The sequence below is a fragment of the Felis catus genome, chromosome B2 (genome assembly GCF_018350175.1).
Source record: "Felis catus isolate Fca126 chromosome B2, F.catus_Fca126_mat1.0, whole genome shotgun sequence".
NCBI classification, from domain to species: domain Eukaryota; kingdom Metazoa; phylum Chordata; class Mammalia; order Carnivora; family Felidae; genus Felis; species Felis catus.
In genome coordinates this window covers 48,935,458-48,961,260 of record NC_058372.1, presented here as the reverse complement: position 1 = coordinate 48,961,260, position 25,803 = coordinate 48,935,458, and positions in this window count along the sequence as shown.

The window sequence follows — 25,803 nt, the reverse complement described above, 5'->3', positions numbered from 1 at the left end:
CATCATTTTATACATTAATGCTTTATTTCCCTAATTAAGTTACAAGCATGCCTCTTCCTTGCCTTTCACAGTGCACACAACAGACATTCAATAAATGTTTGCTAATTCCCTTTCAAAGAGCACACGTGGTATCACCATTCTATTTCCTGAATCTACTTTAACCAGAGAAAGGAAAAATGGAAGATACTGAACATGTCTACAAAAGGATCAGGAACCTCATCCCTATACTACAGAACCAAAAGTACTGAAAAAACACCTGTACTTTTGCAGACTTAATAGTTCATACTTAGACCTAGAATGGGCTTCAAAGTATCTCAGAGCTATTTTCCTCTAACTCCTTCTTTCAGTAAATGAGAAAACTGACTCTGTAATAGACCACTTGATTTTATATCTTATTACACTACCTGGACAAAATGTCTCATAATATTAGTACAATTTAATATGCTTCATATTTTTCAAATACTTTTATAAACTTCTGTTTTTACTCCCATCATAGCATTATAAGGCATTTGTTATTTATTATTACAATATTATTGATTATTGTTATAAATATTTTTTCCAGATTAGCAAACTTTTTGAAATTCATATGCTCAGTTCACAGCAGAGGCAGGACTAAGACCTATGTCCTTGGTCATCTCTCCCTGGGTGATTTCTTCTATTCCCCCAAATGTCAAATATACATTGCCTACTCAGAACTTGTCCTACACATATAGACACACACAAGTAATCCAGGTAAACAGAAGTCATCAGAATGGGGAGCAGTAGAGATTAAAAACAATGAAAAAAAGAAATATTTCCAGGCAGAGGGAAGAATATGTACAAATACTTGGATTGACAGGGAGCAGATCAACTGTAAGGAAGGAAATGAAAGCTGAAATGTTGAGGTAGGGTAGTGGAGAAAGAGAGAAGATCTGTGTCTGTGCATGTGTAGAAGAGGGAGATCCTCTTCTTCACATTTCCATTTGGACGTCTCAAAAATATTCCAAACTCAATATAATCAAAGCCAAATTCATTATGTTTACCAAACAGCCCCACATCTGATCTTACTCCAACATTTCCTTGCTTGTTGAAGAACATCACTATTCATGAAGCTGAAAGTCTGGCACTCATCCTGGGCATCTCTCTCACCCATGGTATCAATTTACCACCAAGGAGTGCTGGTGACTTTGCCACTTAAATGTCCTTTCCATTGGACTCACTCTCTCAATGTAGACTATATCTCCATTCTGGCCCATGCTACTGTATCCTCGTGCCTTACTGCACCAATATCTTGGTCGTGGTATTCTGCTCTGCCCACCCATTCCTGTCTATTTCTCCACTTTACATTCAAGGCAACCTTTCAAAAATAAATACATTTGATCATTTCACCAACTTGTAAATATCATGCAATAACTTTCCATTGCTCTAAGCAATGACTAATATCTTTTAGATCAGTGTATCTTGAACTTTAATGTGTATGCAAATCACCTGGAGATCTTTTAAAAATGACAAGTCTGATTTGGTGTGTCAGGCTAGGCCTGAGATTTTTGCATTGACAGTAAGCTCGTTGCCGAGCCAATGATGGTGATCTTCAGATGACATTTTGAGTAGCAAGGGCCTAGAAGACCCTTAATGGCCGGATCCATGCCCTTCAGAAAGTCCCTCCTCTGTCACTCTCTGTATTCTATACACAGTGGATAGAAGTTAGCTTGTTCCCTCTCAGCTCAAGCCTTGAACATGTTCTTTCTTGTACCTAGAGTGTTTCTTCTCTATCCCCATTCCCCCCTCACCACAAATTTAAAATTTTCTTGAAGCCATGTCAAAAAATGTAGAAATAGGTAAAGTTAATTTAATATTTTGTTGAACCCCAAATATTACCATTTTAGCACACAATCAATATTTTACATCCTTCTTTCTTTTCATGCTAAGTCTTCAAAATCCAGTGTGTTTTATGCCTACAGCACATCTTCGTTCAGATTAACCACGTTTCATGTGGTTCAGTAGACACATATGACTACTGGCTTCCATATTGGACAGGACAGCTCTAAACCATTTGGCCACTCCCTACATATCTCAAATGATATATAATCTGCACATATATGAGATAAGCATCTAGAAAAGAGTGCAGCCAACTACTGCAACTCCACTACATCCCTCAGCCCACACCTCTTTCAACAGAGGGTCATCTTTTTCCCCTTTCCCCACTGATGTGTGCTGTGTGCATAAGTTCCCCTCAGTTGAGAGCCTACAGTGTGAGCAACTCTCACTACTGAGAATGTAAAACAAAAAAGCCCATAGAAACTAAGTGCTTCTACTTCTGTACCAATATGCCTGAAGGGTAGAAACAGTTTTTAAAACATCTTGTACTTGACTTGGAATCTTGAGGAAGGTGATTGAAGGCTTTCTGGTGTTACATCACTTGTATGCTCCTAATGAGCCACTGACAATTGCAGGTAACATACGCAGCATGTATCTATTTACATGTATTAGCACTGGCTAGTGACAAGGAACAGCTCCCTAATAAAGCATTCAAGACAAATTCTTTTTGACTACTGGGAAAGTCATTCATAAATACATGTGTAATTTTGAAATTAATCAAATGCACTCCTTGCTCTGCGCTGCACATGGTGAAGAGTATCACACAAGCTGTGTGCCGAACATTGTATATTTCCATGTGTAGCTCTAAGGATCTTAACTCTACACATAAACTGAGGGGCTACTTATTCATCTATTCATTCTATTCATTTATTAATTCTTTCAACACATTTATTAAACACTCTGTGTGCATAGTGGTGACTGAGGACACCGTGACCCAAAGGGCCTGGTACCTGCACCTGACAGTCTAGGGACTCTAATCTGGTGACATAACTCTTGCATATTATTTACTCAAGGAATTTTTACGTGTATTTTAGAGATTCTGGAAAATAAGCTGCTAATTAAACACAGCAGGTGTTTTTGTTAGACCTGTAGAGGCTTCCCATGCCAACAATATAAGCCAAATGTTTTCTAGGCCGCACCTCCTAAATTCCAAGGGAAGGTCACTTTCACGGCTTGTCTACAGGTGTGCTGATCAACATTTCCATCAACCATGTGACAAAATCTCAGCAGCTTCCCCCAACATCAGTTGTCCTCAATCTCTGGGCAATTAAAGCGAAAGGGCATGGGAGAGAAGAAATGCCTCATATAGCCTCAGAGCTCCACGGCAGTTCTGTTACAAGCCATCACTGAAGCCATCTTGCTATGGATTCCTGAGGCTTAACTGCCCACTCTTTCTTAATATTTTTTTATGTTTATTAGTTTTTTGAGAGAGTGAGAGACAGACAGAGCATGGGTTGGGAAGGGGAAGAGAGAGAGAGGGAGACACAGAATCTGAAGCAGGCTCCAGGCTCTGAGCTGTCAGCACAAAGCCCGACACAGGGCTCCAACTCATGAACCATGAGATCATGCCCTGGCCAAAGTCGGACACTTAACCAACTGAGCCACCCAGGCGCCCCTAACTGCCGTCCTTTCTGCTCCATTACTGGTGGGCCCAAACTAGGACTCTGATGCTTCATAATCTGCTTGCCAGCATCACTCTTTTCTCTTAGTTTCTCTGCTGTCTACAGAATCCCTTGCCATCTTTTGGCTGTCTCCAGGTCTCCCCAGTGCTCGCATTTTCCTTGGTCAAAAAGAAAAACACCCTCTTCTAGTACTCAGCTCTTTCAGAAAGGATGCTCACAGCAGAAGTTTTAGCATCCCTAGTCATCAGTTCTTTCAGTGTGTTCAGTGTGTTCTATTACACAATCTTAGCAGGGAACATACTTCTAGGGAAAGGACTGGATAAGAAACGGTAAGAAGTCTCGCTTACCATATATATCCTGAATCACTTGTCTGTCCCCATTCTCTGACTCTGCTACTGAGTCTAAACCACTTTGCAGACACACATTGCAGAAGAGTGAATATTTTTTCTCTTAATTTCTCTATTACCCCTACTGCACTCTGGATTCTATCAAGCCCTCCCTCCTCCCTCAGATAGACTGACATGTGTGTACATTTAAACTTCAATGGTAGACAAGATTCAAGTATTTTCTCTCAGAGCTCTTTGGCCCTTGGTTAGACACTTGTTTAAGTGTCTCTGAACACTGTGTGACAAGTGAGGAGTCTGTGTCTGCCCAGAGCACACGAGGGTCTGGCAGGAGGCGTCATCTCTCTCCAAGCCGAGAAACCCTGTTATGCCAGGTACATATACTCTAAGTGTTTGGGACCTTGGTGTTTTTAAGGTGTTTAATTAATTACTTGGTGTTTAAATAATCAACATCTAAATTTCCAGCTTCTATTATTATAGAGAATTTAAATTCCCCTTTAGTATATCCCAAAAAAGAAGGTAATGGAATTTGTGTGTGTGTCACAGTCAATTCTTTGTGCACAGTGTGTTGGAACATGCAGATTCCATGATGCCACCCCAAGGAGTTGCCTAGCTGAGAAAAGAGCAATCATTACAAGCATGGAAACTTTACTGTATGTGATCATTAAGTTAAGTAACAAGACCGTGATCCATTCTTTGACAACCTAGCTACTTTCTTAGAAGCTAATAAGTATTCTTTCAATCTAGGCTTTTTATCAGGTTAATTTCTTTGAGATGGTGAATGTATCCTTATACAGATCACGACATTCAAGTATATTTTTCCTATAAAAATAAGTGAGTAAAAAGAACATGTTATATATAAGATCACATATTCCCGTTGACTTTCATGATCATTTTGGAGAAACTTTTCTTATATGTGTAAGGAAAAACACAACACAATTCCAACTTTCTACTCCAAATGCATTCTGCTTTATTAGTATATTACTTTTGAGGCTTTCATTTTTCTAATACATTTATCAGGAATTAGGCAGATGAATGGATAATCCACGTGAACTCAAGATATTCTCTCAGGAGTATACATGTATCACCATGCCACTGGAGATCCCTTGGACTTTGTGGGATCTTCCCATTGAATCTGAAGCTCGGATAATATTAAACTGAAAAAAATCAACTGAAAATTTTTATTCTCTAATATCTCAGATATTATAAAGTGTTGCTCTTCCTACCACTGTGGTTCTTGCTTTCTGTAAACCCTGGTAGATATCAACACTTGGTTCATTGATAACGGAGTATTGTTGAAGTTGAATTTGATGTAGAGGATAATCTTATCTTTGAGAATTCAGTAGGGGGCAACCTTGGGTGCATCTTCTGATACTACCCTCCTCTAAGCTGTTGGGATGGATGATTTGGGCTGGCATGCTGTGAGAGACAGAATTTGGCATCCTTCTTAAAGTGAGTCCCAATCTTCCCCAAGTAGTTTCATGCACAATGAGATCACTTCCAAACAGAACGTTAAATGGTACCCTTATAGTCTGTAAATATCCATACTATTTTCCTAATTTCCACTTGTAATCACCTTCCATAAGCATTGCGAAAATATAGATGATTAAGTAGAAAAACAATGCCCAGTCATTGCTTACCTTCTTAAACACCTACTTCTCCCACCCCCACTGGAGGGAAACAAGTTTGAGAAAAGGATTGCAGTTTACACGCCTCTGGGCATGGCTTCTCCTCCAACCCTGGGATTTGTTCCCAAGTTCCAGTTTTACTACCTACCTGGGAAAGTAAACAACCAAGGGAGTATTCTGAACATTTCTGCAAGGCTACCTTAAAGATTCTCTATGAGCCTTTCTGTTTGTATGCTTTATGCCTGGGAGATGATTTGGCAGAGCCAAGAAAGGCTTATAAATCACCTTTGGGTGACTTGGCCAAAAGTCCAACAGTCTCTCATTCCCCCAAGTGATTTACTTTGCCATTTATTTTTAGGCTAGTGTCAGATGGCGTGGTTGATAAGGTGAAATCCTAACAATCAACTGACCATGGTCTGAAGTGGCAGCGGACTGAAGCCGATGTGTGCTAGGCCTGTTGACAGCCGCTATGTGACAGAATTGTCGGAAGTACAGGCAGGGCCTCAGGTTGTTAAGTGTAGGCCTAACCCTTCCAGATGAATGGGAGCTGACAGGAGTGATCCCTGCAACATGGAATGGAGTGATGACACGAAAACAGTGACATGTTTGGGATTGAAACACAAGGCACAGATATGTCACTTATAATGGCCAGAGAAATGACAGGGGACTCATACTAACTTTATTTGATTTCTTGTTTAAAGATTTCCTTTATGCTAAGAGCCCATGCTAGCTGGGAGTCATGAACTGGGAAAACCACTCCCTCCCCAGCCATGCCAATCCCAGTTTAATAGGAGCTACAAAATCACTGGCATTTTGTGCCACTGGAACAGTGATCCTTGATCCTGGCTTCACAGTAGGATCACCTGAGAATTTATGGCCTGGGACCCTAGGAGAGAACTTCTGATCTGATACACACAAGTGGATAGGGTGATGGTGGTGCAGGCACTGACATGGCCTAAAGGCTCCCCCAGGTGATTCTGATATGCAGTAGTGATTGAGAACCACTGCATTTAGAGAAATAAAGATGAACAATAAATATCCTGGGAAATGGGTATAATTTTCACCATAACACTATGAATCTCTACTGCCCAAGGAGTTCAAATTCTTACTATTTTACTATCTTATTATTATATTTTTAAATATCGGCACCTGAAGCTAAGCAAGGTTAGAATTATCTTGTCTCATCCAACAAGTCACTTGGTTCTAGGAACACACATTTCACCCCCTTCCTCTCCAATGCCCTTACTTTGAGCTAGAAGTTAATATTAATTGTGAACTCCAAACAAATGTCACTTAGACCCTAGCCCAATTTGAATTTTGAGCATCTGAGAGGAAAAGGTGGACTAGAGTTATTTATTCAATAATACAAATGTGCTGCCCTTTTTAAACGGCAGGTACTTTCTAATTTCCATTTTAGCTGAGGTACTAATTTTCACTTTTTTTTTCTTTTTGCATTTACATATGCTAACTCAGGGGTGGGGAAGGGTGGGGGTGGGCTCCATCAAGGTTATGACAAAGATCAAAGTGAGTTAATCCTTTCCTCTTCCACTGCTTTGGCCTCTCTTTTCTGATTGAATCCACACATCAAAACCTGTCTCCCAAAAGTATCCAAGAGATGTCATTCTTTTAGCAAAAGTTTGTTAACCTTAATTTTTCCTAGGGTTACATTTCAAACATTTATTTCTAATGTAGACTTAAAATAATGCAGCCATGGGAAATCAGGTTAGAAATACAGATAAGTAGATTAGATAGATATGATAGATGGTAGAGAAATTAATAAACTGGGAAAAGATAGATCGATAGACTTCTCATTGTTTGGGGTTCCCCATGGAATTCCACAATGTAGGTAACTATCTTTGAGTAACTCTGAACATAATGGAATAGGAATGAAAACTAATCCTTACATCTTCTTTCTGTGTGGCTTTACAGGCTAGGAGAGAAAATATATATGCATAGGGTAAAGGTGGGTTAAGGGACTTCAAATCACATCATTATAACTGATTCCTTAAGTAACTCTCCACTTTAAGTTACTTGCCCATAGTAATTGCTACTGGGATACAAAATGAAACTAGGTGTTAATGTGTTAAGAATTGAAAGCAAAATTATAATTCAAAAATTATTTTTTACCAATCCATTAAACAGAAATAAACCATAATTTCTGCTTTGTACTTTTTAATAATAATAAAAAGGTGAATAAATAGGTTATTCTAGGAATAATGGACTTCTTATTTCTTGGTTGTGGGGACCAACAAGTTAAGTTGAGAATATGACTGCCATTGAGATATTCTCCAAATGTAAAAGTTTTTACAAATATAAAATTTATTTATTTAAACTATACCCAGGGCATGATTTAAAATATGTACCTTACTCATTTTCATCCACCCATGAAAACAGAAAAATAGGTAAAATCACAAATTTTTTCATCATACCAGTTTTGTGGAAGAATTACCCTCAACTACAGCATGGGTAGAATGAATTGGGAAAATCAGTCACCAACTCATGTCAAAACCTGTAAAGCAAAGTAATTCAGCTAAACAGGTAAGAGACGGTAAAAGATTAAGCAAGTCCACAATAACTTCCCTCCATACTTGTCTGCACGCTCCCAACCGTCTTATGTCAGAGAACCATGCTAAACCATCAACAACTTAGCTTGGGATTAATCCACTGATTCAGGTGTTCAGAGGTGTCTGCTCCCTTCTTGAGTCCTCTGTTTGAACCCCATCAGAGTTGTAGTCCCTCTTTGAAGACTCTGATATCTAACCTACACTGTCCAGGAGTAATAGGTCATGAATACTCCTATCTAGCATCCTGAAATGTGCATGAAGATTAGATGGGACAGAGGCAGGAAAGACAAAGGGAGCACTCTAAGATAACTAGCAAAAGGAGACCATGGACTACTTTTTCAATTCCTTGAATCATAATAAACCTCCCCCATTAGAATCTGCATAGTAAAATCACTGATCATGTTCAAGAAAATAGATATATCAGGAAAACTGACTTATCTGGAATAAAGAAAAAAGTCTAAGTGCCAGACAAAGGGAAAAAGAAATAAATGAATTTAAGCTAACCTCAGATTTCTTTTCTTGACTGGAAAATTTCACTATTTAAAAATATTCTGCATGAATATTAAACAAAGAGATGAAATCTATAATGAGTTATACTGCCAAAATTGTTTTGAAAACAAAGCTTCTCCAAGTTCAAGGTGGCAATGAGAGAGGTACTCAATATTGTTGGAGACATTGTAAAGTATTTTGGAAAACAATTTGGTTTATATGTCAATACTCTTAAAACTTTAGATTCAACTTCGAGAAAATCTATCCTCAGTGTAGAATCAGAGTTTAAGACGATTTGTGTATAAAGAGATTTAGCTCATCATTATTGGTTAAAGGAATAAAAGTGTGACAAGTTAAATAGCCAAAAATTAATAGATGGGATAATTAACTATGGTACTCTTTCTATAAGGTTAGTATAGTTATTAAAAATATTCCAAGTAATATTTTATAAAATTATAAAAGCATGTATAAAATATTAATGATAATGCAGAATATGCATGTGCGCGCACACACACACACACACACACACACACATAAAATAACCTTAACTTTTAAAAAATCTACATGTAGGGGGCCTGGGTGGCTCAGTTGGTTGAGCATCCAACTTCGGCCCAGGTTATGATCTCATGGTTCATGGGTTCAAGCCCCTCACTGAACTCTGTGCTGACAGCTGAGAGCCTGGAGCCTGCTTCAGATTCTGTGTCTCCCTCTCTCTCTCTGCCCCTCCTTTGCTTGCACTCTGTCTCTCTCTCGCCTTCAAAAATAAACATTAAAATTATTTTTTAACTTAAAAAATGAAAAATCTACGTGGACTATGTATATAAATAATCTGAGCCTGATCCATTTTGTTTTCCAAACATGGAAAAATCTTGGATGGAATGTAACCAGTATCTGTTATAGTGCTATCAAGCATCATGTCTCTGTGATGGAATTATAGGTCATTTTTATTTTTTATACCATTCTATATGTTTTAATTTTTCTATCATAAGCTGGTAATATTTTATACTGAAAAAATAATTACATCTATCTTTAAGTAATAAGAAAATTCTTCACCAGCTAAATTCGGTAGTTAGTTTCCTTGCTCTGAGAAGTGAGATAGCAAAAAACTTTTAAATAGAGCCATAAAAAGATAAAATGTCAAATGATTAGTATAAGGAATGTGTCCTCTGGAAATTCAGAAGAGAGACAGCTAGTTTCTTGGAGAAAATGGGGTATTTCAAGAAACATAGTTGAAGTCAGTTTCAGAAGAACTTGAATACTAGAGTAAGGAAGATAGACTTTATTCTGATGCAAATAGAAGTGCTTAAAGAGATTTTTGTAGCCCTAATTAGTGAATATCCTTTGTTCTTCACCATTAAAGCTGGTACCTTAAAAATGTATATGCATATGTGTATTCATATCTGAACGTATGTACACTGAATGTATTCACCCCTGGGCAGGAAATAATGTGTCTATAAAGAAGAAACAGGAAGAACGATTAAGGCATTCGTTAATTAGGGTCCATTTACATTTCCAGAGTCAGCTAAAATCATCCACTTATTTAAACGGAAATCTCCTTAGTTTATTACAGTCATTATTACTTGGCAGTAAGAGATAACTAGTTTGAATTTCACAAGTAGAGAAAATTGCATAGTCCGTTGCTTCTCTCAGGGGTCACTATTAGTCAATGTTTGAATAAAAGAAATTGCAGTTCTTAGCAAATGAAATTAATATTTATTGAGTACCTACTATGTGCAAGACAGTTGGATGCATTCCTATATTATCTCATTTATTCCACACAATGACCCCTCAGTTGGTATTTCTAATCCACACATTATAGTAAAGAAGTCTAAGAAAGATATTAAGAAGGCAAAGTAACGGGCCAATGGTAGCCTAGATCTATAATCATAACTGATCTTCTCTCACCATTCAGTGTAAGCCAATGGATGATAACTTATCACACTAGAACAGACCCATTAACTCATTCATTTTCTAACATTATTGTTGAATTATGTATTTTTGAGAATATGTGTATAGATATGCAATATGTACCTATGTGACTATGTGGGTATTGTGCACACAGATAGCTATTATACACACATATATATATATATATATATATATATATATATATATATACACACACACACATTATAGCCACAAATGTATACACAAAATTATAGCAACATATTGAATATTTGTGCTATGCTTTTTATAAGCATGTGTTACATATAACTATATATAAGCGTATATAATACATAAATATAAATTATATATAAATGCATATGCATATATAGTTTACACACAAAATGATACATAAAATAGATTAAGACAGCTATATCATACACACACACATGTATAAAAACATTTTCCCACTATCCTTTCCTAGAAAAGAAACTGCTAGGCAATTAGAGAACCTATGTTACAGCTGAGGAAGCACTACCCCTCACTACAAAATGAGTCTTGACTCTACCTCCAGGATTGTAGCCCTAAAGAAGAGAGTGGGGGTGGCTCCAGTTGGTTGAGTGTATGACTCTTGGTTTCGGCTCAGGTTGTGATCCCCCAGTCTGTGAGTTCAAGCCCTGCATCAGGCTCCTTGCTGCTGGTGTGGAGCCTACTTGGGATTCTCTATCCCTCTATCTCTCTGCCCCTACCCTACCTCTCCCAAAATAAATGAATACACTTTAAAAATTTTTACTTAAAAAAAGAAGAAGAAGAAAGAAGAAAGAAGAGAGTCTAGAGGCCATGCATCCCTAAGAACGACCTGAAAACTCCCAGGTGTAAATGTGAAGGGCCATCCTTCTTTCTCCCATCCCTTGTACCCTGCTCACCCAACACCCACCTCTCCAACACTCGCTTGGTGCAAGTCCCCAGTTAGCGGAGGGGTGGCAGCACCCCTTCAGCCTCAACTCTAATTCTATTCTATATACTCAAAGGATCAGTTCTAAATCTGATTCCTGCCGTGAAAGGACAACCACCTACTAGTTAAATTCATTCAGCTCTTTATTCAACAAAACCATGTAGCATTTTCATCAGTGAACGAATTGAACAATCAGCCCTGCAAAAAATAAAGCATCGACGAGGATAGAAAAGAGCCCTTGGTGGGAGTTTTTGGTTCTGCACAAAGGCTGTGGACGCTGAGCTGTCACTCCCTTTCTTCATCCCGGGACCCCATGCACAGCACCAGCTCTAGCGTGAAGGGAGATTTAAAAGCAACTAAGTACATATAAACATTTCTCATTCATTATCTGGGGTTTCTGCTACTGGGTGACATATCATTAGTCCTAGTGTAAGGCAAGCTTTAAAAACGTAATTACTTAATCATGCAGTTAGCTTCCCATCAATCCTAGCAGCATTTGTTCTTAACTAGCTTTTAAGAACAAAATTAGGAGTAATTTGTAAACAAAAGTAATTGAAGAAAGGCAGATATTGCCAAGGTGTTGACAGCATTAGCAGACATTATTGTTTCCCTTAATACCAACACAGCACTGCAGTTAACAATAGGTAGCTGACAAAAGGCAGCACTAGGGAATTAGGTGGCAAGCCTAGGAAGTGTGCACCAGGCAGAGTGGTCCTTCCCCAACCCTTACAGGGATTCAACTCCTACAGTTAGTGGACCCTCTCCTCTTAAACTGATTTTCATTACAGTTCAATGACTTGGAGATTTATGGTGTGATTTAACATTTTTAGCATGACCACAAAAATACTCATCCTATTTTCCATATCCTCTTATTAAATGTTGAGCCCAAGAATTTTCCCCTGAAAGGGGCAGTGCTATTTACATAAGCCACAGATGTAGTTTCCACCTGGTGAGACCCACTCAGACAAGACTGAGTAATGGCAAAAAAGGCAGAGTCCAGTCCTTTCTCCAAAAGATTTTGCCCGTTCTTATTTCTGGTTACTTGTAACAGGTGCAGTGAACTTATAGTGCACATTAACTCTGGGCCAGACAGTGTGCTAAGCACTTGAGAAACAACAGTGTGCAAGAACTGGACACTGTTTTCCAGGAGCTCATCATTTTACAGGGAGAGGAAAATGTAAACAAAATGTGATCAGAAAGACTTAAACCAAGTGTATAAAAGCCCAACAGTTAGGTATCTACTGGTATTGAGGCTTACAGGGCCTCCAGCAGAAAGAATTAAGAAATATTAAGTCTTAGAGTACAAACAGGAGTGTTAAGTCCAGGAATAAGGATATTGTTATCTTCAATTTACAGATGATACAACTGAGTCTGAAATGAATCAACATACTGAAAATCATGCACATAAAGAGTGGCAATTTGGGATTCAGATACAGATGTTTACTTTTATTATCATTGTTGTTATGGTCCAAATGATCATGAATCCAAATATTTTTCCAGGATCCACTAGGATTCAACACAAGGAGTCCTGAATCCAGAGTCAGAACACTCAGCTCCAACTATGCCTCTGAAGCCTTCTACTGTGTGACTTTAAGTGAGCTGCGAAAACTTTCTAAGTTTTGGCTTAGAAAAGATATCTGAAAAAAATTTTTAGGTCTTGGGACCTTTACCTCACTCTGTGGCTACAAGGATCAGAAGGAGTAATGAAAGTAAAAGTGCTTTGTGAATTTTAAGCTCAGGAGGAAGGTATTAATAGTGTATGATGCCACTTATATGAAGTCCAGGACAGGCAAAATGGCCTGTGTTACTCAAAATTAAGTATGACCAATATGGTTCGTCCTGAAGAGTTAAGAATTGACTGGAAAAGGGCACAGGGAACTTTCTAGGTTAATGAAAATAAGTATTAATTTTCAATACACATCTAGCTGAGCACTTAAAATCTGTGTACTCTATTGTTGGTAAATGATGCTCAAAATTACATTGAAAAGTAAGATATGATTATTTCCACTATATCTTTTTGAAGCTAAATATAATTCTCATACCAGTTGCTACCATCTCAGAAGTGAATTAAAGTCTAATGTTCAAAATGGACAGGCCAAGGGATTCATCTCATGTACCATTAGAAATCTTGAAAGACAGCACCTATCTTTACACCTCTAATTTAATTCAGAATAGCCATCACCTCTTATTTACATCCTTAAAAGCCAAAGCATTATGAGCCATCATGAACTTCCAAGCCTATCAGTAAAAGATGAAAACTCATCTCTCTATATATTTCCCAAAGGGTGGTAAGGAGAATGTCAAAATTTAAATGTACCAATCAGAGAATAGTAATAATAAGTGTGGTCTAGGGATAGATATCAGGGAGAAATTTTGATCCACTGGCATACAGGACAACAGAAATTGTTACCAAAGCAAGTATGATGTCTTTCAACATCATCCTGGGAAATAACACTACCTTATTTCATTAAAAAAAATGATCAGAGCAAATTTTAATCTCTATAGGGTTTTTATGATTCTAACATAAACATGGGCAAATAAATAGATTTTTCCTGAATGCTCAAGACATTTGGCCTTAAGAATCATTAGGTCAGAATCTGTGTGTGTGTGTGTGTGTGTGTGTGTGTGTGTATCTATACACACACACATATAGAACATAAATTAATGTATATATAAATTATGTATGCATATATGTATAAATTATTATAAAGATACTGATACAAAAGAGCCTTAAAAAGGAACAAATCTAAGGGCATCTGGGTGGCCAATCAGTTAAGGTTCTGACTCTTGATTTTAGCTCAGGTCGTGAGCCCCATGTCTGGTTCTGCACTGACAGCATAGGCTCTCTCTCTCTCTCTGCCCTTCTCTCTCTCTCTCTCTCTCACTCTCTCTCTCTCTCTCTCCCCAAATAAGTAAATAAACTGAAAAAAAAAAAAGAAACAAATCCTGCCATTTGCAACAACACGGATGAACCTGGATGAACCTTAGCATTTGCTAAATGAAATAAGCCAAATGCAGGACAATTATTGCATGATCTCACTTACACGTGGAATCTAAAATAGTGGAACTCATAGAAGCAGAGTATAGAATGGTGGTTACCAGGAGCTGGAGGGAGGGAGAAATGAGAGATGTTGGCCAACGGGTACAAAGTTTCAGTTTTGTAAAATGATTAAGTTGGAGATCTAACATTCAATAATGTGACTATAGTTAACACTATATTTTTGTATACTTGAAATTTGCTAAGGGGTAAACATTTATTTTTACTGAGGTTCTTCACAGACACATACACACACACACACACACACACACACACACACACACACACACACTCCAAATGGTAACTATCTGAAGTAATGGGTATGTGAATTATCTTTATTGTGGTGATTATTTTGCAAAGTATATGTATGTCAAATCATCCAATTGTACACCATAAATATATAAAACTTTTAATTATCACAAATGTTCCTAAATTAAAAGAAAAAGAAGATTCCCATTCAAATATGGGGGGGGGGAGGAAGAATTATTGGGCCAAGTCTTCATAGTCAAAAGCATATCAACAAGTTTCCACTGAGTGTCTGCTATGATCTCAGAACAGCAGAGTTAAAAGGGTTGAGATAATTATCCAGATAATTATCTGGACCCCAAAGTGACTTTTATTGGTTTACATAGATCATTTAGGCAGAAGGAGGCTTTTCCCTTTTAATTATCTGTAAAGTGAAATCACTATATTACAGGACTGGCCTACTTTTTTTAAAAGATTAAATAAAAATTACTTATAATACATGTAAACACTTTGGCTAGGAAATTATTCTACAAACCTTTAGAGCTTGGGGGGAAAGAAAGTGTATCAGCTTAGGTTTTAATGTCAATGAAGGTAAGACTCGAAGCACTCTCTAATCATGAGAAGTGCTTGACATTCACAAGAAAACCACAGTTTACTGCCTTCTCTTGAAGTTGACCTGCGGTGGCCAAAGTAAAACCCTCTGCACCTGTGGACCAGGTTGAGCCCTGGAGTGGGCCAAACATTTATGGGCTACCTATGTGCATTATGAGGAGCTCAGGGCACCCCCTTGTCAAAAATAAAAATCTTGGGGCACCTGGGTGGCTCAGTCAGTAAGTGTCAGACTCTTGATTTCAGCTCAGGTCATGATCTCATGTTTGTGAGTTTGAGCCCCGAATCAGGCTCTGTGCTGACACTGCGGAGCCTCTTTCTCTCTCCCTCTTTCTCTCTGTCCCTCCTCCACTTGCTCTCTCTCTTGAAAGTAAACAAATAAACTTAAAAAAATAAAAATCTTTTTCCATCTTGATGCCATAGTGAACATCTCCATCCTCCTCCTCATCATGGTCAACCTCCTCTTGGTGTAATGTTGTCCTGTCATGTCCAATGTAGTCTCACATCTCTAAATGCAACACAAATAATATGATCAGAAAGCATGACGATTTGCATTCTGACTGAGGTCTTGGTGCTTTGCCCTATCGCTTTGCTCTCCTCCTTGACAGGCAGTTTATGACCCTGGCAGAGCCCAGGCCTAGCAAAAGACGCGCTGAAAGAGAGGCGACAGACCTGGTGAAAGAGTTATCCTGCAGCAGGACCTCCATGGCTTTTGCTCAAAGACCTCATCCCAGCTTCAGAATCAGAGCCAGGTGGGGAGAAATACAAATGCTGGAAGCTGGTAGCTAATTGTGCATGGCTCTGTGGTAGGGGGAGGAACATGGAGCCAGAGAGATCTGGATTTAATTCTTGACTCTGCTTCTGGTTATTTAGTCAAAGTAATAGTAAGAAGTGCTTTGAATAGATTATTTTATCAATCCTCAACTCAGGCCTAAAAACTCTTTCCTGGCATGTTTGAATTGCCAGCTCCTCAGCAAAAGTATCACTTTGTCACCTCTTTAGAGAAAATTTTTTCCTCCCACTTTTGTTTTTTTTTCCCCTCTTCATATCACTTTATCCTCTCTAAAATTCTTTTAAATTTGTTTATGTATTTATTGTCCACCTTCTTCACAAAATAAAAAGAAGGGCAGAAGTCTTGTATGTCTGGTAGTTTCTGGAACAGTGTCATTGTGCAACATCAATAATTCAATAAACAAATGAAAAGACTATTCTAGTATGGAAGAAGGAACTATTATTATTCCTGTTTTACAGGTGAACAAAATAAGACTAAGGGAAGATTAAAACAAAACAAAACTTGCCCCAAATTAGTCTCATAGCAAGTAAGGGCATGGCTATGTCTGTCTCCATGGTCCACCCCTCAACACCTGTGCTTAAACTCTCTGAGTGCCTTTTGTCACCTAAGAAAATGTAGATACTTTCTGCATGTTGGGCTTGTCATAAGACAAAAGATAATGTGTGTGAAATTTCTGACACACTATTCAGTCAATAAATGGTGGATATTATCTCTCTGAGGACCTCATAAACCAAGTATAAAAGAGTGTCCTGTGTTGGGATGGTGCCTGCAACTGTTGGCCACATTCTTCCTTCAAACCAGGATATTTATCTGTGTGTGATGTGTGGGCCTAACTTACATGGAATTAAGTAGGAAGAAGAAGAATTCGGCATTTATTATCTACTGTATGTTACACACGTCAGCATACGTAATTTTCAAAATAGCTCTACAAAGTAACCATATTTAACAGCTAAGGAAATTTAGGATCAGAGAAGTGAAGTGACATGCACATCACACACAGCATATGATGTAAGTGGACCTATGGAGTCCAGGAAGGTCCTCCTGACTAATTATTTGCCTGCATGCCTCCCCACAGACTGGGTGCTCCTGAGGACAGGCATCTTGTATTGAAATTATCTGTGCATCTCCAAGATCTATTATTACACTGCATACACCAACATATACCTTCAGTAAAGTTTGGCCAATGGATGAGAAAAGGAATGAAGTCCAATGCTCTACAACCTAACTGAGTTCTAAGATTAACTCCCAGCATTGTGATTATGGGATAAAATGCAAAACTCTGGGAAACACATAGAGAAAGCTGCATCAGGTTTAAGGATAGTGTGAATCTTGTGTTTCTATCCAGGGAACACACTGTTCAGAAAGCAAAAGGACTGGTCACAAAGGTTTACTCTTAAAATGGAAAGCAAATGATTGGTACTAAATGTTCCAGAGTCCCAGTACATTTTGGGAACTCACTTAACATCGTAAATAAGTTAATCTACTAATATGTATTCTGCTGAGCCAGGAATTGAGGGGAATAATAATAATGATGTACCTTTGGGTCTATACTTACAAATGACTTTTGAGTATATTCTACTCTCTAATTTGCAGTACAACTCTGTGAATTGGGCCTTATTCACCTATTAATGTTACAAAAGAGACAACTGAGGTTTGAAAGTTGTTTGTATTTCACTGGGTCACATTGTTGGTTTGAACTCATGCTTCAGATCCAAACTTATGCTCAGTCATCATCACAGCTGAGAAAAGGGGCTTAAGATACGGGCTCTGAATTCCAGGAGTCTGTGACCTGGTTGTAATGACACCACAGTGCTTGAGAAACAGGACAACACAGTAAAGAATAATGAACTGATTAGAAGAGAAGACCAACTAATGAAGGTGGCAGACATTGAGAGATGAGCACACATTTCCAGAAAGGATGTTCTTAGGCTGCGCTATTGGACAAAACTTGGGAACCGAAAGGATGATGCATTCAAAATCTTATTTTTGTGTGTTTCTGAGATAATTACCAATGTAGAGAATAATCCTAATGAAAAGCAAACACTTGCATGGTGCTTTGCTGTTTTAAGACACAGTAATTTCCTTTAGTCAAGGAGAAGGGCTGGTTTAGACAAAAATAATGAATTTAGACTTGAACCAGTTGCATTTAAGGAGATGCTAGAACATGCAAGTAAAAACAGTCAGTTGCAGCCCATATTTAGGTAAGAAACCAGAGCTTCAAGCCATTGCACTGTGATGTCTAAGAGGGCAAAAGCCAGTTTTAAAAATACAGCCATTCAATCCTGAACTCCCATCCATTTCCTGGCATATATCAGAGTTAACCAAGTATGTGTAAAATGTTCAAATGAGAAATGATTGATTCCATAATTACATCTGCTATCTTACCTGCAATCAAAATAACAAAAGAGGTTTCTGAAGCCACCCCCCCAATCTCTCTTGAAGAGCGATGATTCCACATAACAAAAAGAAATCTAACACAACTCACTGTAGTTTTCTTATTCTTTTTGCTTTTCATGGGAAATTGTATTTTCAGGCAAACTACTTGCTGCAAGTCAGATATTCTCATCTTTTGTGGGAAGATGAGAGAAGTAGGGAGAAGCCCAAACACTCTTAAGTGCAGCTGAGGTCAATGCTGATCAAATACAATTCCCTCATGTGCTATGTTTTGTTTGGTTGGTTGTCGTTTTGTGTTTATTTCCAGAAAAAATATCTAAGACGCTTCCACCTACTCCAGGACTCCCAAATGCCTTGCAATTTTCAGATCCTTCTGATTTTGGAGGATGGCTCTTGTTTAAAAACTGCACAGTGTAAATGGTATCTGGTATTTAATGAAAAGCACTGAAATTGCTGTATGGTGCCACAGATTCACTGCTGAACATGTCATGAGGCAACATTTTATAGGCGTTGTAAAATCTTTTTACCACACACAGCTGCATTACCCAAAATTACTCAAATCTGCAGGGCATCTGAAACTCACTCTGTAACAGTAATAGGCTTTGCTGCTTAAAAACGGATTATAACTAATGCACAAAAACAATTATCACTAGACTTAATTGCCAAGTGTTATATATATATCTATATATATATTTATATATATATATATAGACATATATATTTATATATATAGGTATATATGTCTATATATATATAAATATACATATTTATATTTATATATTCCTTCTCACTGAAATTTGAGCAATCACTAGGAAAAACTAAGTGACTTTCAAAACTTACAGGATTCTGAAGCAGAACTAGGAAAAATGTTTTTAATCTGTCAGTCCATATAAGAAAGATTTTATTGTCATTGTTTTTATAAGTCCTAATATCGTATTGTTTTAATAATCTGCACTTTCGATTAATTGGAGAATTTTTTTTATTATTGATAAAACTGTCCCATGGGGCTGGCTCTACACCAAGAGGAGGTAACAGGAGGTATTGGATAGAGAAAACAATAGAATCTGATAGACTAGGTTTCAGCCCTGAGTCATCTTTTCCCTTCCCTAGATCTTTTCTTCTTCTTTCATACAAGGAAACTTTGGGCTAAGCATTGTTGGGGCCTCTTCCTCTGCCAACCTTCTGTGATCTTAGGTGAGCTAAAGTAGAAAGAGTTTGGGGTGCTTAAGTGGTTCAGTTGGTTAAGTGTCCAACTCTTGGTTTCTGCTCAGATCATGATTTCATGGTTCACATGTTGGAGCCTTACATTGGGCTCTGTACTAATAGTACAGAGCCTGCTTGGTGTTCTTCTCTCCCTCTCTCTATGTCCCTCCCCTGCTCATGTTCTGTCTCTCTCTCTTTCTCTCTCAAAACAAATAAGTTTTAAAAAAAAAAACAAGAGTTTGCTGTCACCTTCATTATCCTTGTGCTAAGAGGAAGGGTGGGAGAATACTAGTGAAAGAGGTGATACTGTGCTTTGCCTTAAAAGGTTTTAGTGCGAAAGAAAGTGATCTTGAGACTTTAGGCAGAATGGACAGTCTGGCATGGTAGAGACAGTGCAGTGGGAAACTACAGAAACGGTTCAAGAAAGGGCTGGAAAGGTACACTGCCCTTGTACTAGAGACATTTAAAGTTAATAGTTTTGACTTTCTTCAACTGGTGTGGCAGAAAGTTTCTGGTAGCTCAGAAAAGTTCACATTCTCTTCTCTTGCATATTTGGCCTCCCCACCAGTCTATCTGTTCTAACTATAGAGTGTGGCATGGAGGTGATATTTGTCACTTAGGGGCCTGGCCCACAGAACTCTTCCCTGGCACTCCTTCTAGACTTTTTCTCTTGGTCAACCAAGTGGAAGCCCTGAGTGATGAAAAAGCCCCTGTCAGTTTGGGTTTCTAAATGAAGGTATGAAGCAAAGCCACCCTGCTAACCCTAAACCAGTCAGCACTGTTAGAGAAGCAAGAAATAAACAGAGTTTGAATGTTGCATCCTAGTGGAGCATTGTTGATCACTGTGGTCAGCTGCCATTTACCTAGAGAGTGACTGTTATGTTGTGGTGGTAGCAGAGGCAGACGGTTGTGGGTGAAAAAATGGTTCACAGTGAAAGGCAATAATGATAGGCTATATTTTCATGAATTCAGTGATGAAAGAAGAGTAAATAAAGGGAATATCTGAGCCATTTGAACATGCTGTTGAGAAGTCAGTGGCTAGGAGTTCAGGCTCTGGAATCAGAGGAACTGAATTTGTTTCCTGGACTCACCTTCACTGAGGTATGTGGCCTTATATAGTAATGCTTGGTACACATTTTGCCATTAGTCCTCATAATGACCCCATTAGGTGGATGCCCTTATTAATCCCATTTTAGAGATGAAGAAACTATAGCTTAGAGAGGTCAAGCATAGTGTCCACAGTCATTTATGATAAAAAGTAAAACTGCAATTTAAAACCAGGTCTATCTGACCTTAAAGCATAGAGTATGTGCTTGGCTAAGGTTGATAATTGGTCAGGTTGTGAGACAACTAGTGGCCAGGTTGGGGGACACCTTCAAGATTAGGCATGTGCTCAAAACTGTTCCACAGTTGAGCTGGCCTGTGTTATCTGGGAACACTGACAGGAAGGAGAGATAGTCAGAGGCCTCTGAGCACAAAGCACCATTGGCACTTTGATCACTGGGCCCATCACTGACCCACACCACATGAGGTGAAACTAATGTCCCTTGCCACAAAGAAATCCAGAAATACTACAGGAGACTGAAAGAACAAATCATCCCTAACTCATATCCCTGTCTCTAGAAGTTAAGGGCAAATAAATCATTGTTGCATTTTATTGCATTTTACTAATTTCTAGCTTAATGTAGAAAGCAAAAGTCCCTATGTAGCTGCTACAGGCTGTAACTGGGTGGTTTTAATGGGCTCTGGTTGGACAGTTCAATTAGGTCTCTTTTGTGGCTTCCATTGTTCTTGAAATCCTTGTCAAGGCAAGGATGTGTCATCTCAGTAAAGGAATTATCCGACCACATGTTAATTGAATATATACTGTGGACTAGGAGTTGACTGGCAAAGTAGAATCCAGGAAAAACTAAGACATGGCTCCTGTATTCAAGGAATTCCCAATCTACTAGAGAAGGTACATAAGTAAAAGACCATTTTATTTTGTTGTAAAGGTTAACAGCATGGAGCTAGAGAGAGGATATATTTGTTTCAGTCCTAACTCTTCCAGTTACTAATGGGAGTAAATATGGCCAAGTTATCTCCCCTCTTAGTGCCTTGGTTCTCTCAACTGTACAACGGGAAAGTGCCTCATAGGGTTTCCAAATTATTAAATGTTTAAAAGATTAAATAAGTGTATATGTTCATTAACCTCAGTATACTTGAGGTTAGCTAGTGTTAGCTTTTTTAAATGAGAGTCTGATGAGTATATGAAAATAGAGAAAATAAATACATCAGGCTAGTTGGCTTTGTCACTCTAGGTTTCCCATTGGAAGTGATAGCTGAGTTCAGCAATGAAGACTGAGTAGGCATTAAGCAGAAAGTCAAAGGTGTGAATGTCTTCTAGGCAGAAGGTGACACGGATGTGGAAATTGTGAAAAAGCCTGTTACAATCTTAGGGAAACTCAAAGAAGTCCCATCAAGTGGAGAGTCATGTTGATACAGACGAGGCTGGAAAGGAAGACAGAAACCAGCTCACGAGGAACCTGTAAGTCAGGCTCAGGGTTCACTCATTCCTAGAGGCAGGTAGAGTCACTGGCAGCCTTTAAGCAGGACAGTGATAGATGGACGCCAGTGGATTGATAATGGATCAACAGCCCTAGCAGTTTACTGAGGTGAGGACATTTGATGATAAAGGGAACAAATTTGTGTTGACTCCCAAAGACTTACTTTAATTTGCCCTATTGGTATGTGCAGATGTCAAAAACCAGAAATAGGGGCGCCTGGGTGGCGCAGTCGGTTAAGCGTCCGACTTCAGCCAGGTCACGATCTCGCGGTCCGTGAGTTTGAGCCCCGCGTTGGGCTCTGGGCTGATGGCTCAGAGCCTGGAGCCTGTTTCCGTTTCTGTGTCTCCCTCTCTCTGCCCCTCGCCCGTTCATGCTCTGTCTCTCTCTGTCCCAAAAATAAATAAATGTTGAAAAAAAAATTAAAAAAAAAAACCAGAAATATCCACACAACTACTGAGAAAAGTGAAGCCCTATGTGGCCTTTTAGCCACTCAGATTTCTCCTAGCTTCTTACAAACCAAAAACAGAAATGAGACTCTGTCTAGCCTTCTCTGGTAGTACCATGAGGGCAGAATACTGAATTCAGTGCCATGGAGTCAAAAAAGCAAAAGGCCAGGCATTTGATGTTATGTTCTAAGTGAAGGAGGGGAAAAAAAAATCACATACATACACACACAGAAACATATGTGAAAACTGGTTCTTAAGAAGGTGATCTCCACATCTACAGCAGTATCTCTTCAAAGTACAGTCTGCAGGCATCAGCATCAGAATCACCTGGAACACTTGTTTAAAATTCAGGTGCCTACACCTTGATTATGAAATGAATAAGTCACAAGGATAAAAGGCACAGCATAGGGGATATAGTCAATGACACTGTAGTAGTTTTCTATAGTGGCAGATGGGAACTACACTTGTGGTGAGCACAGCATAACATACAATGTTGTCAAATCGCTATGCTGTACACCTGAAACTGATGTGACATTGTCAACTATACTTCAGTTTTAAAAATGTAGATGTCTGAGCTCCACCCAAGAGCTTAATCAGAATTCGTGTTTTTAACAAGTTTTTCAGACACCCTGAAACATACCAAAGAACAACTTCCCTACACCATTCCTTATTTTAAATAACTATAAATGTTTACATGCATCTACAATCAAAAAAGTAGAACTACTATTTATCTGTTTGATACTATTATGTTCCCTCAAAGTTAGGGAGGAATGACTCTTATCCTTTTAGGAAACTCTCATGCCTCTCATAGGGCACTAAAGCCATTTAATCTTATGGACCAAGGTTAACAACTACTAACAAGAGAAACAAATCAATTTTTGGTTTAAAAGGTACGAAACTTTTGGGTGCCTGGGTGGCTCAGTCAGTTAGGCAACTGACTCTTGATTTTGGCTCAGGTCATAATCTCACATGAGTTTGAGCTCTGTGTTGGGCTCTGTGCTTGGGATTCTCTCTCTCCCTCTCTTTCTGCCTCTCCCCACCCCCCTCTCTCAAAAATAAATAAATAAACTTAAAAAAATAAAAATAAATAAAAGGTAAGAAACTTCAATATTTTCCTGGCATAACTTATAATGTTTGAAAGAGAACCCTGCTTTTAAAATGGCATATATTTGGGGACAGCCCTTTGGCTTTTCACCAGCCAGTATCATTTTTTACACATGCCAGGTACTAAGCACCAAATCCCTGGATTACCTTGAAGAATGAGATAGATATGGTCTCCACATGAGGAAAGCCATAGTGGTTTCTTCTTTTCCTTCCTTTTGTGAAAGAAGGAGATGGCATTGGATAAACATATGTAAATACTATTAGATGAATACAATATTAGAGATATGCTACAGGGACTTTTATGAGGCCAGTAGTTGAAAACCTCAACATATCAGGGAAGGCTTCCAACAGGCAGTTGCTTTTGAGCAGATGCTGACAGATGGGGAGGGATGTTCTTCCCCAAGGGGTCAAGTGAAGGAAGAAAACTGCAGGCAGGGTTTCCTGCAAGGGCTCCCAGGACCCAGCCTTCTCTGTAAAACCTAGATGGTCTGACCAAAACATCTTAACAGATATCAGATTTGTGCCATTTATGCGTAAATAGTAATATGGTTCCTTCAAACATCAAAAAATGAAAATTAGCCCAAATAATTTCATTTGAAATCGATGAGCATCCTCATTTACGTTGTCCTGATAAAGAAAAAGCCTAGATTTTCTTTACATTTACAGATATTACATTTACAAAAATAGACATCCTGTATAAATTACTAAAAGGAAAAAACATTTTATTGCAATTAGGTTAAATCTATTTCCTCACTCCTCCCTCTGGCCACCTCCTTCCCAAATAGATCACTTTGTAGAAAGTGGCAGTTATTCAAAACAAAACATGTTGGTATATCTTACGGCCAAGTGAAATGGATCAACAAGGCACAATGACAAGACCCAATCTCAAATTGATAAATTTATCCAGTGGAAAAAAGTAGCTTGAGCAGCTTGTTGATCATTTTAAATGTTAATGGTAATATGCTTCTTTACTATTGAGATATTTGTGACTAATGGTGTGATGCAATTTAAATTTATAACATGCATTAATTTCAGATGTTTTTCATCATTAGGAAAAATATTTCAAAAGAAACTTCAATATTTTCCAAGAGCAACATATGAAACAACACCAGAGTTCTATCAAGCCCAGAAGGCCCCTTCCACAGACTCAGTTCTGTCAAAACCAGGCCCTTGAAAGAAGATTTTCTCTTAGTAATTTCTTGGTTGCACTCAGATTTCCAAAGACTTAAAATAAAAACCTCTCTTCTAATTCCTCAATATAACGATATCAGAATATTATTAGTTCCATTGTGGTTATGATGAGTAATTAAAATATATATATATATATATATATATATATATATATATATATATATATATATATATATATATATAAAGGCTACATTTATGCCCCATGTAATGGAGGTCATATGACCAAAGTGATTTTTTCCCCTTGAGTCTATGGATGGTTCAAGAGTATTGTAACGTTCACATTTTACAACAAGAAATAGAAAGTTAATTGATAGCTATTTAGAGCATTAAAAAAAACCCTAGTTAGACAATGAAAAGTTACTTTGTACAAGATTAAAATAATTTCTTAGGACTGACCTCCATATTGGTTGCTGAGCCAACAGACTACTGGCGCTAATTGTTTACTTAAACTAAGTCACTGCAACTCCAAATCAAAGTGTTTTCCATAATTTGGTATTGGTTTCAGCCTTTTACCTCCCTGAATTGATGGACATGAAGGTTCCACAGGATATCCGTTCTATTTTTTCCCTTTGCTCAAAAAAGATTTTAATGTTATGTGAAGTCAGGGGCTTTATTTTTGTTCTGTTCTACATAATCCTGTCTTTATTCATGTTTGTGGATGTTGAAAGAACTATATTCATAGCCATGCTTATCTACCAACTTACTGCCTTGTTCATTCAGAATAAAATTAAAGAACCACAGTTTTTGTTACCAACTACTTAAGCAGTAAGTAATGTACTAATATTGAGTATGTGCTATTGCCAAAATTAATATTTACATAACAAATGGGATAATAAAATTTAGGTCATCTTGGCATGTTAAGAGGAAAAGCCCTCACTATGCAATAATCAA